Source organism: Mytilus californianus, unplaced genomic scaffold, assembly GCF_021869535.1.
Source record: "Mytilus californianus isolate M0D057914Y unplaced genomic scaffold, xbMytCali1.0.p SCAF_6, whole genome shotgun sequence".
Classification (NCBI taxonomy): Eukaryota; Metazoa; Mollusca; class Bivalvia; order Mytilida; family Mytilidae; genus Mytilus; species Mytilus californianus.
In genome coordinates this window covers 50,558,452-50,570,627 of record NW_026262712.1, presented here as the reverse complement: position 1 = coordinate 50,570,627, position 12,176 = coordinate 50,558,452, and positions in this window count along the sequence as shown.

Here is a 12,176-nt window from a genome sequence, read left to right as displayed (position 1 = left end):
CTAGCTCACCAGAAGTTGGAAAACAGAGATTAGCTCACCATAATTTGGAAAACAGAGATGTTTAAAATCATCTGTAATTTAAGAATGTTTTATCTTCACTCGTTGCTAAAATGGAGAATAATTATTTTGTTCTGACGCGACTTACGCAAGCATCAATAATAGCGTCATGTGTCGCTTAAAATGGAGAAACCGTGCTTACGTTAGTTTGTTTTTGTGCTTCGTACTGATCTACTAAGTTGAGTGTTTTAAAACTGATTTTCACAGTTTGTTGTTATGTTGTGCTGTTACACCACTGTCCCAGGTTAGGGGAGGGTTAAGCGCTAACTACTTTATTAACTCCGTCACAATCATTGTTTGCCTGTCCCAAGTCAGGAGCCTGTAATTCAGTGGTTGTTGTTGGTTCATGTCTGTAATATTTGTTTTCCGTAAATTGTATTGTTACAAAGTAGGTAGTTCTTTTTTTCTCCTTTAAATTGTTTCACATTTTCATGTCGGGGCCTGTTATACCTGACTATAAGGTATGGGTTCTTCTCATTGTTGAAGGCCGTTTGAATGCCTATAGTAGCTTATATCCACATCATTTGAACTCTGGTTGATATTTGTCTCATTAGCAATCATACCACATCTCATTAATTTTATATTACTAGCTTACTACAGTTTTTTTCTGTCTAGGGCTACATCATGTAAATCCCGAATTAGAGTTACGATCGTTATTATTTAATTCCTCTGTATACAGTCCACGAGTAAAACCTCGTCTGAATGTGTCTGCAGATGTTGAAATTGATATCAAGTGCAAGTTTATAGGACTAGAAGAACTGGTATGTTTCTTAAAATACCGCTATTTATCAAATATTACGCATATGAACACAAAAGAATCTCTTTCTTATTAATTTAAATGTTTATCATCCAATAAAATGATATTGATATAAGGAGATGTGAAAAATGTCAAGGAGACACCAACCCAACAAAACAAAATACATCTAGAAGTCAACAAACGGTCTAAAGCAGCAGTCAACAAACGGTCTAAAGCAGCCGACATGGGTCTTTTCAATATGTGAAGCTCTAAAATAAAAGTCTAGAAAATAAGTCAAAACATGTTATAGAGATCATAAAAGGTCTGCTACCAACACAAAATACCCTTTACTTCAAACATAAGAATATCAACAGTTTATCGACTATCGACTTTCGAAAGCACAAGAGCACACTCGAGTCGTGTTCCTATTAATTTCACTGTATATGATTTAGTAAAACAAAAATCCATGTAAACTTTTGAAAAATCGAGAAAAGTTACATGTTATGTTTGATAACAAGTATAGAATATAGACTGGTTTGGTCTTGAAAACGCATTTTAAAAAGAGACAGAAAATACCAAGGAGGCAATAAAAATATAAAGTCCAATAAAACAGACAACACCATGCAAAAAAAAAAAGAGAAAAGAAAAACAACATAAAGACAAACAATAAGAAAAAAAGACTTCTTAAAAAAAATGCTCCCGAAGGTAAGCTGTTCCTGCTTCACTGGTGTCACACATAGTGTGTCTGTTGATTAATACATTACATTCATTCTTTCAGTCAGAAAAAGATGGAGTGCTATCACAAAGTGTTGAAATGTATTTGGTAAGCTCTCAATTTTCTTTATATCTTTGTGAAATGACAAATAATTTATATAGCAATGCAGGAACAATTGGACTAACCCTTCTGCTTTTGGAAGCTAGCGTCATAAAATGAATAGGAAATAAAGGTTATACAGAACTCTGGAGTTTGCTTAAATTATTTGATTAACGCTTGTGTCACGTATTAAGAGGTGACATTTGTTTAACTCATTTTTTTTTCTACATCAAAGCTTCTATGTCTTTTTCTAATCTAGTCTTTTGATAGCTTGTATCAAACGACATCTCCTTGTTTTATATGGCATGTTGGTGTGTCATGGCCAAACGGTATGCGCTACATTGATCAAATTTCTATAACCTTGTCATTTGACCTCTAGCTGATTTAAAACATTTTAACATACATACTAAATGTGCGTATCAGATGCAAGGAGACCTGATGTGGTCGGTGTTGTTTGTCCTTTCTTATGTATTCTATTTGTTTTGTGTTATTAGATTTAATCGTTTCTGTTCGTTGTATTGTTTCGGTTTGTTATCGTCCTGAACATGTATGTAATATTTGCTACAGGAGTTTAGAAAACAACACTCAGTCATTTAATTTCTTCTTTAGTGCAACCTATTTGTAAGAAAATTATGTCATGTTTTTGTTTCTTTTATTGTGTTGTACAGTTTTAATTAATATTTGATATAATGGCATGATTCAAATTGTTTTTACAATAATTAAAATGACACATTTGCTTTAAAGTTTGTTCACTTGTTTACTTTGGCTGTTTATTTTGTTCTCTTGGAAGCAACACTTGGGAGAATTTTTGTCATACAAAATTCAATGTGGTTTTAAAACCGGGTTTAATCTCGCCATGATATTGGAAATTGTTTAAACCAAATTAGATATATGACTGTCGTTGTTTTATTTGTTTCATTGTCGATACATTGAATGTTTTTCCTGTTTTTTGAACGATTTGAGACTTTTCACATTTTGGTACTACCTTGCACTTCAGTACTATTTTCGATCTCATATAGGTAGGCGTTTGGTGAACTTATATCTTTGCTCTAAGTTCGAGATATTTGTTTTTATCTGAGATCAACAGCTGTCCAAATAAAAACATTGTATTTGGGGTCACAAAATGGCATTTAAGGATCAAAATAGTCAAACTTTAATCTAAATCTTTAATGTTTTTTTTTCGGGGAGGGGGGACGACCCTCTCAACCCCCCTGGCTACGGTGTGTATATGATACTGATATATGTGAGCACTTAGTCTACACGTGTCTATGAACTACATTCAAGATCGAACTTTTAGAATGACAGGAACATAACATTTTGAACAACATCAGAACCAACTGAAATATTCTAGATGTGTAATATCTATCATAAAATAATTCTAATCATTGCTAAGTATGGTAAACAAATACAAATACATCAAAAATAAAAACATAAAACACTAAAATTTAAGTTAATTTCCAGACCTGGATAGATGAATATTTAGTATGGAACCCACATGCTTATGGAGGATTAGATTACTTAACAGTAAAAGGGGATGAAGTTTGGACCCCTGACTTCAGAATTTTGAATAGGTAAGATTTTGTTTACATTTATCAAAACGTTTTGAGGTAAATGTTTGTTGATTTTCATGATTGCAAGATACCAGAAATTTACAATGTTGTGTAGTATTGGTTGGATGAGAAAAAAGACGAAAAAGAAAAGGCGCAGCACAAACAAACATAACACAAGCGGTGAAAGTAAATACATGGCGAATAATTCCTAAATTTTATGGAAACATTAACCATATATAGGTTCTGCAGAAAATGGTCGATCGGTATGTTTAGGCCGGAAAATTTGGATTGTCACTAGGAAATGTACATGATAGAATGGATGAAACATATGCTTTGCAAAAGGCCACGTAAAGATCCTCCAAAAAGTGGTTACAAAGGTTCTTTAACGGAAAATTGGTATTTTCCTTACGCGAATCTAACACCCCGATTCCTAGCGCGAACATGACAGTTAAGAATATTTTGATAACTGTACTGACATTAAAAGAAATAGTTTCCATGTAGATGACGGGTCCGCAGACTAAGCAATAAACAACCGTTAGGTCACAAGTTTAATACCTCGCAACATTTTGTCAATTTTAGGAAGATAGATTCGGCCGTATTAAAAGATGGAATGACAGAAGAAACTTTTAAAGTTCTAGCAAATGGCACAGTAGGGTTTATACTGACAGGAGAGCTCAAGACAAGGTGTGACGTGGATCCTGAAAAGTTTCCTGTAGACTGCCATGAATGTGAAGTCATAATGGCAGTGTCGCTATTCAACAATCATCAAGTCTTGAAATGGGATGGTGAAAGGTCATTCATACATTTCGATGTAGTAAAAGATGCGCACGCACTCTGGTCCATGGAAAGAGTGTATGTGACACAAGCTCAGCAAACGTTGATAATGAAATTAGTTCTTAAGCGGCTTCCAGAATATTACTTATATAATATCGTTTTTCCTGCGTCGTCCTTGTCTTTACTTTCAATGTTTACATTTTTTATACCAGTAAATGGTGGAGAACGTGTGAGTTTTGGGATGACGATATATTTAACATTTATGGTATTAATGCTGCAAGTTAGTAGTTTGTTACCTGTCAATTCACAGAATATATCAACGATAGGTAAGTTTTTTTTTTCAGAAAACGTTTTTTTTTTTTTTTTTTTTTTTTTACTTACGCTTGAAATTACTGAATACAAAAGTACAGGATTGACAGAACCGTTTACTCATTTCGAAAACTAATCATTTATAAAAATGGTCAATAGATTTCGAAACCAAATGTTGGGACTACCAGAGTATCAAAACTCAAGTTAAAGCGCAGTAAACCAAAAATTAATACCAAGATATGGATACCTGTGCATGACAACCGTAGAATTGAACAATCAGTTGTTTTTCCCCCATAAATGATCAGTTTCAATTTTATATTAAGCCAGTCTAAAAGAAATTATTCGTAAATCATCAAGCCTTAGGACACAAACAGAGGCGAATGATACAAAAAGGGCAATAAAAATTCATACGTCGATGATAAAACGACAACACCATGGCAAAAAAAAAAAACAAAAACAAAAAACAAACGAAAAACGGCGAAAAGACAGTCAACAGTCTTTACAAAAGAAACACAAACTGAGCAACCTATACCTCACTAAAATCCGAGGGTGATCTCAGGTTGTCCGGAAATATGAGCAGATCCTACTACAATTGTCGCATCCGCCGTGTTACTCATGGTTAGTAGTTATTCGGTGACAAGAAGCAAATATTTTATAAATGGTATTTACAAGACCAAGCTTGACTTCAGCTACTGACCATTCACCGGAGAATATCTTTTCCGTGTTTAAGGACATTGTACATTCAACATTAATTGAATATACCAACCGAATTAAAATTCATTCAGTGTAACAAATAAACTTTGTGCTATGTATAGAAAATTTAGTAATGTGTGTTATCTTTCTGTGCACTTAATTAATTATATAAGTACTGATACAGGTGTCGGCAACATTTTTGTTATATAGCCACTGTGTGATGAGGGACTGTAACTTTGAACTGCCACTTGAAAATGTTTGACAGGGTAAAAATAATTGGCCGCATATTAAGCCAACTACTGACAATTCAAAGGATTATTGCAATTTCACAGGTTATTGTATTTTACTTCCCCAGTTTAACATATATCCATACCCCACTCAACCTTTGGGGAACTAAATCTGTAAGCAGTAAAATAAAAACGTAATGCTTTGAATGTTACACGACAAATCTAAGACAACAAAACCGTGTATACTATTATTGAATTATTATTAAATTTGTTATTGATTCATAGTAATAGTAATTAGGTCTTTCCACTTTTCCATGGATTTGCATTTGTTCTGATTTTTTTTTCTTCTTCCGCCTATTTTTTTTCTTTCGCGGTATTGTTATTTCAAAAGATGTCGCTTACATTTTTGGTATATGATATCGAACAGTTTATAAGCTTTTGAAACTGACCCTGATTAACCGAACACTTTACTTTGTAAGAGTTATCTCACCGAACACTGTTTTTCTTGTTATAACATCTCCTTCGCAACCGTAAAAGAAAGTGACAAATTTTTTTTTCCAAATTGCTCGTTATATCCTCAGAATGTTACGTTTAAATTTAACTGAAGCGTTCCGGAGATTCCATATGAGAGTTATTTCCCCTTTTATATCTAACATAAGTGAAATGTTATAGTCACTCATAAATCATAAGTCATAGAAACCTAGGTTCTTTTGATTTGAGGTCCTTGATCCACCAAAATGAAAATGAGGTCAATGTCAAATGTCAAGGTCATAATGAGGTCAAGGCCAAAGTCAAAGGTCAAGGTCATATTCTAAATTTTGATTTTGGCTTATTTTCACTTATTATCATAAACCGTATAAGATAACGACAAAATATTTTTACTATTTTGTTAGTTGAGACATGCCGGTACACCAAAATTTTGTTTGAAAGGGTACGTTGACATTTAACGAGAGTTTTCTCCCCTCTTATATTTCAAATAAGCTGTTTGGTTATATAACTCATAAACCATATGTAGAGGAGACCTAGGCTCTTTTGATTTGTGGTCCTTGCTTTGTGACCTTGAAATTGATGTCAAGGTCAAATGTGAACTTGACGTTCTAGATTTTGACCTTTTGTGTAACTTTTTATTGGTACATAATAAATTCATGAGGTCTTTGACATTGAGTTTCAGACATATGACCTTGAAGAAGGTCAATCGGAAGTGACCTTTTGTAATCCGGAAGAAGCCGTTTTTGCATTATTTTCATGTGAAATTTACTAGAATCAATGTGAATTAAGTAAGGTTCAATTAAATGAAACCGGAAGTGAAATTTTGTGAACCTGAAGTACTTCTTTTCTCCCTTATTTGAATCAAAAGTTTTGAGAAACTATATATTTTTAGAATCAGCGTTAATTAAGCAATTTATGTCACCAGTATTGACATTTTAAATCGGAAGTGAATATTTTCCTATCAAAACATGTGCAATAAGGGTGGAAAGACCTTCAATTGTTTCTCGAACAGTTGGTATTTAATTATTATTAGATTTGTTATTGATTCATAGTAAGAACATTAATTCACACCGATTGGTTATCATTGAAAATATCTTTCATGTATTTGATATTTTTCAGGAAAATACTTCCTACAACTTATTAGCAGTAGCCTTGTAGCGATATTCAATTCTGTTGTTATGAGTTATTTCGGCAATACACCAATGATGCCAAGGAATACTAGAGTCCAGCCACATTCATTGCCGCTCGATAAAATTACTAACGAAGATTGCAAGGACTGTTTTGAAATAAGGAAAAATGAAAGGAAAAACGATGCAGGCAAATGTCATATCCACGAAGATGACTGCAGAAATACTAACAAAAAGTCGTCCTACCATGGCAGGCGTCGTTACTGCTATCCATTACGTGTATTTGACTGGGTTACTTTAGCTGTATGTTTCCTTGTAAGTGCTGAAGCACATATAGAACTTTATTTGGTAATCAACCAAGATACATGCCCAAGTGCTCAGGATCAGTTATAATATTAAAAACCAGAACGTTACAAGTGGATTCATATATTCGCATTTGTGATCATTTGTACATGTATGTACCCAATATACATATTCATTTGACACTCTAGCAGTGAAACGATTTATTGGAATGTGTTTTATCTGAAGGTTTTCATGTTTGATAGTTACAAAGAAAAAAAATAAGAAAAGGACTTTATTTCTGCGCTAACAAACAGGAATAAGATTTTTGTTTTTTTATATAACAAAATCAATGTGGTTTTTGTCAAGAATCAAACAAATATTTAAAAATCCTATGCTCCCCTCACATTTGAAGTTTGTATACTGCTTCTATTTATGCCAAATAAAACTAATTTATTGCTTCAAAACTGAAATTACTTATTTTGACAATTATAATAAGTTGCAAACAATAACTGAACATATGGCACCTTTTGTTCTTATTTGTTATACGAGTAACACTGCGTTTAAGCAGTAGCGCATTGACCCTTCTTTATTTTAGTACATCATCTGTCTTTCATATCTTAGCAGATGACAAAGATGCAGCATTTCAAACAAAAACAGCTGTATTTTAAAGAAAGAGACTGATGTGCTTCGAACATTAAAACACAAATACCCAAACGACTTAAAATTGTACATGGCTGTATATTTAGTATTAAGGATGTTCGCTCCCGTGTTTAAAAATAACAATCTTTTCCAAAGACTGTTATAAATTGATAGTAAATAGATAACGAAACTTAAAAAGAAGGAAAAAATGATATGATTCTCTCTAGACTTTTCATACATTTAACATTGCCACCTTTTTTTCTTTCAAAAACTATGAAAAATAACAAGGATTTTAAAAGATTTAAAAAAATGGCTTTTGAAATATCTGCAATAAAATTATGAAAAGATGAGTACATTTGAAGGTGTTAGCGGGCAAGTTTTGTATTGGCACTACATGGATAAAACTAGAGGATTTCGAATATCTGACAAAATGTAAAAAAAAAAAGAGTAGCGAACATCCTTTAATAAATTGTGACTTATTCAAAGGTGAGTGTATTGATGGCAGTTAAACATCACCGTGTTTCTTTCTACACCAATAGAGAAAGATAATCGAGTGCAAATTAAACATACCATTCACAAACAATATACATACCGTCCGAAGAAATTTTAAAAAGTCGGTCATAAAAGAGTTATTGAACGTTTGTTCAGGACAAAGGGAAAAACTGCAACCGTTGATCTAATCAGCAATAGTAATTACATATGGGTATTAACTTTGAGCACGTGTTGGAAAATAAATATAATAATTAAAGTAGAAAGAAGAGAATCGTATTTTTTTCCTATTTCCAATGCATATCAAAATTAACATGACGATGATGATTGTCCTGGCATTACATTTATTGATTTTTAGTCTGTTTGAGTTCGGCTATATATTCATTAATTTTAGACATTACATTTATATAATTCTCTTAACGACATATATCAATTTTTTAATGATTGATTGGTATTCGGTGGATGTCAGCGCAAAATGATGGCAGTGTACCGGGGTATTCTGGACATTGTGTAATAAACATTTTGTAAACGGCTGTAATATCATATCATAAATCTATGAAAGTTGCTTAAGGAAAAAATCTATAGAAACATATTCATATGTCATTACTACAGAAATACATGCGATAAATAAGAGTAGGAACAAATCCTATATGTTCCAAGGAGCTATATCCTTTGAAACACATATTGATTGCAATATTTTCACAGCAATTGAATGTAGATAAACATATCAACATAATCTTTTGAAGTAACGAGTGTCATTGAGATACAAAAAAAGAAAAAAAAAAACAACCCCAAAGCTTGGGGATAACAAAATAAAATTTGAAAAGGGGACAATTCAGAAGTTGAAAGAGGCATAATTATTGATTAAGTAAAAAAGAAGAAATAGTTCAGGCTTTATTGATATTCGCATGTCAAAATTCATAATTATGTAAGTAAATCCAAGAAATGGCAAATAATTGTGGTCTTACACAGCTAGATATATTTTCTTACTCCTATATACATCAAAACTTGGTCAACGAGGGGAGTGGGTAAAATTACGACTTAATATAAAAATCAATTTTATAGGTTATAGACATGCTTCAACATACGTGCACATGTACATGTCTCATTTGTATGTACATAACGCATTTCCTTAGTAAGGAAACAAAAAGATTATTAGGTCAACATTAATGTCGTGTAAAACAAGTCCATGCGGAGAAGAAAAATAAAATACCAGCAAACTTTGACATAAGGTAAACTCGTAATCTTTCTATGTGAGTCACTAAACAGAATTCATGATTAAAAATTTCTTTTTTATAATTCTGTATTGCTGATTTTTTTTTTCTGTTTACAGTTTCCCTTTTTCTCCTTTAGTTTTTGCCAAAAACACAAAAAAATATTAAAGAAAAATCGTTTTTTAAGGGCAATAACACCTATAAAGGGTCTACTAACTATTTCGACAAAATTCGACTTATTTGTAAATCTTGTCCTACTGATCATTTTTGTTATTTAAAGTGTCTATCGTATAGTTTTCAAGATAATAAGCAAAAAACGCAAAAAATGGTAAACAACGTCATTAAAGAGCAAGAGTTCCAATAAGGAGTTGACTGACGATTTCAGCCATGTTGACTTCCATGTGGATTTTGTCTTGCTGACCATTTTTTTCTTTTTAAAATGTCTCCCTATCTATTATAGTATTCAAGATAATAGACAAACATATTTTTTGCATGCTTCAGTGTGATTGTCCGGGCTAAACTATGACAGTAAATGATTTATTTCTTTGCCAGATTTATTCTATTGATAATACTCCATCGTTTTTTCTTCAATTCAGTTTCCATACAAACCGGTGCTAGGCGCCGTCTTAAACTTGTAGTGAGGTGAAAGTTTTTATTTCTCTTTGTTGAAGGCATCACTGTGACTTTCAGATGAAGAACAGCAATTACAGCGCTGTTTCTTTTTTTTTTTTTATTTTTGCTGCGCATGTACTGATTTTGTGTTAGGGATGGATACCCCATATCCTTTCATGAAAGTTTTGATATAAAATCACAGTAGGTAGATCACCACATTCTGAACAATTTTGCCCCGTCAGATTATCTCTATCAATCGCAGTTTTCAAGATAATAGCTATAATAGACAAAACTTGCATTTTACCCCTATGTACTAGGCCATGTATTGGTTGGCAGGCGAGGTCATCGTACACATTTTTTAAACTAGATATCCAAATGATGATTGTGGCCAGGTTGGTTAAATTTTGCCTGGTAGTTTCAGAAGAGCTAAAAAGCGACTGAAAGGGTTATACATGAAATACAGATATTCGGTGACTATCTAATACATGTATCTCGCGAAAAGAATCTATTTCTAACATATTAGTTTCTACCCTGCTTGTCAGTTATACCTGATAGAGAAAAACAGATAATACGAAAAGACAATACTTCCGTTTCCTCTTGTGGAATCATTAGTTTTAAGTGTTTGTTTAACTCACACTTCTTTATCAATTTAACTTTGCTTACCCATATCGCTATATATCTTATTGCATGTAACTTTGCTCCTTCCTGTTATGTCAAGTTTTATCACACTTTATAAGTCCTTTTTAACATAATTATATATGAAATAAGGAGATGTGGTATGATTGCCAAACGAGACAGCTATACAACAGATTCTAAATGTAGCTGATTTAAGCAACTGCAGGTCACCGCACGGTCTTTAACAATGAGCAAAACCTATCTTGTTTAGTCAGCTATAAATGGTCCCGACATGATTGATTGCTTGATTGTAGGTATTTAACGCCATTTTCGGTACTCTTGGGTATATCGTGGCGGCCATTTTCTATTTGTGAAGGAAGGCGGAGAGAACCACCGACCTTCGACAGGAAAAACTAGCAATCAATAATTAAGATTTGATTCGAACGTACCTACTACGAGCTGGGTTCGAACTCGCAACCTCAGTGTTAACGTGCTAGTGTTAACCGTAGATGAACTACTTGGACCATTTGGCAACCGAGATTCCGTCCCGACTTCACAACATGTAAAACAGTTCAAACGAAAAAAATGGCATTGCATGGTTTATCCTTTTATACTTGTTTTCGTAAAGCACCGAAGAGTACTTTATACATCCCTTACAGACAAACGGACGCCCAACTTTACGGGTTTTACTGCTAGACGGGGGCAATGCAAGGCATTAATATATCTATACCTAAAAGTCAACCTCTGGTGTTTTTATGAATTATGAAAGTGATGAAATATCAAAGATTTTTTTACAAAAATGTTATTTTGTGTTTTGAAATTTCATACACTTTTATTTCAAATCACATACATGTATTTCTCATGTTTTTTAAAACTTAGAATCAAAGTTTACAAAATTTCAATATCCAATGTATTTATCCTTTTATTCGCAATATGAAAAACCCTGGATTAGTAAAAAAAAACTTAAATAAGAAGTTAAAGCGTATTGAAACCAAGGTTGAGTAGTATCCCAAACCTTGTCAAAAACTTGCAAAATATGAACCACAATTAATTATTTTCCTATTATATTGACACTAAAAAGTTGTTGCTTTCTCTTATACACCGGCAGTTTGTACATACATCATAGAGTTAATTCCTATAAGTTTAAGAGTCAAGTTCTTGCTTGGGAAACGAATTTCTTGGAAACACGTTAAAATTATATTTTCTTCATTATTGGCATGCACGGTTTACATGTGTCATTCTATCATTTGACATTAACTGATCTGTAAAGCAAACGATATTTAGAGATTTTGCTAATTGTTTAAAGCACTTGTATCTTGAATCTATAAGTAATGAAATATGTATAATTGCCAATAAGACAACTATCCACCAGCAAATCAATGATGTTGGTGTCAGTTTTCTATGTTTATATTGAAAATGGTAACACCAAGGGGGACTGTGGTATAGAAATATGGTCAATTTGTTTTCTTCTGACCGGTAGTCAAACTCTTGCTAATGTAGATCGTGCGTTTGGCTGTGCGTGGTGTACAAATTTGGCAGTCATGTCCGG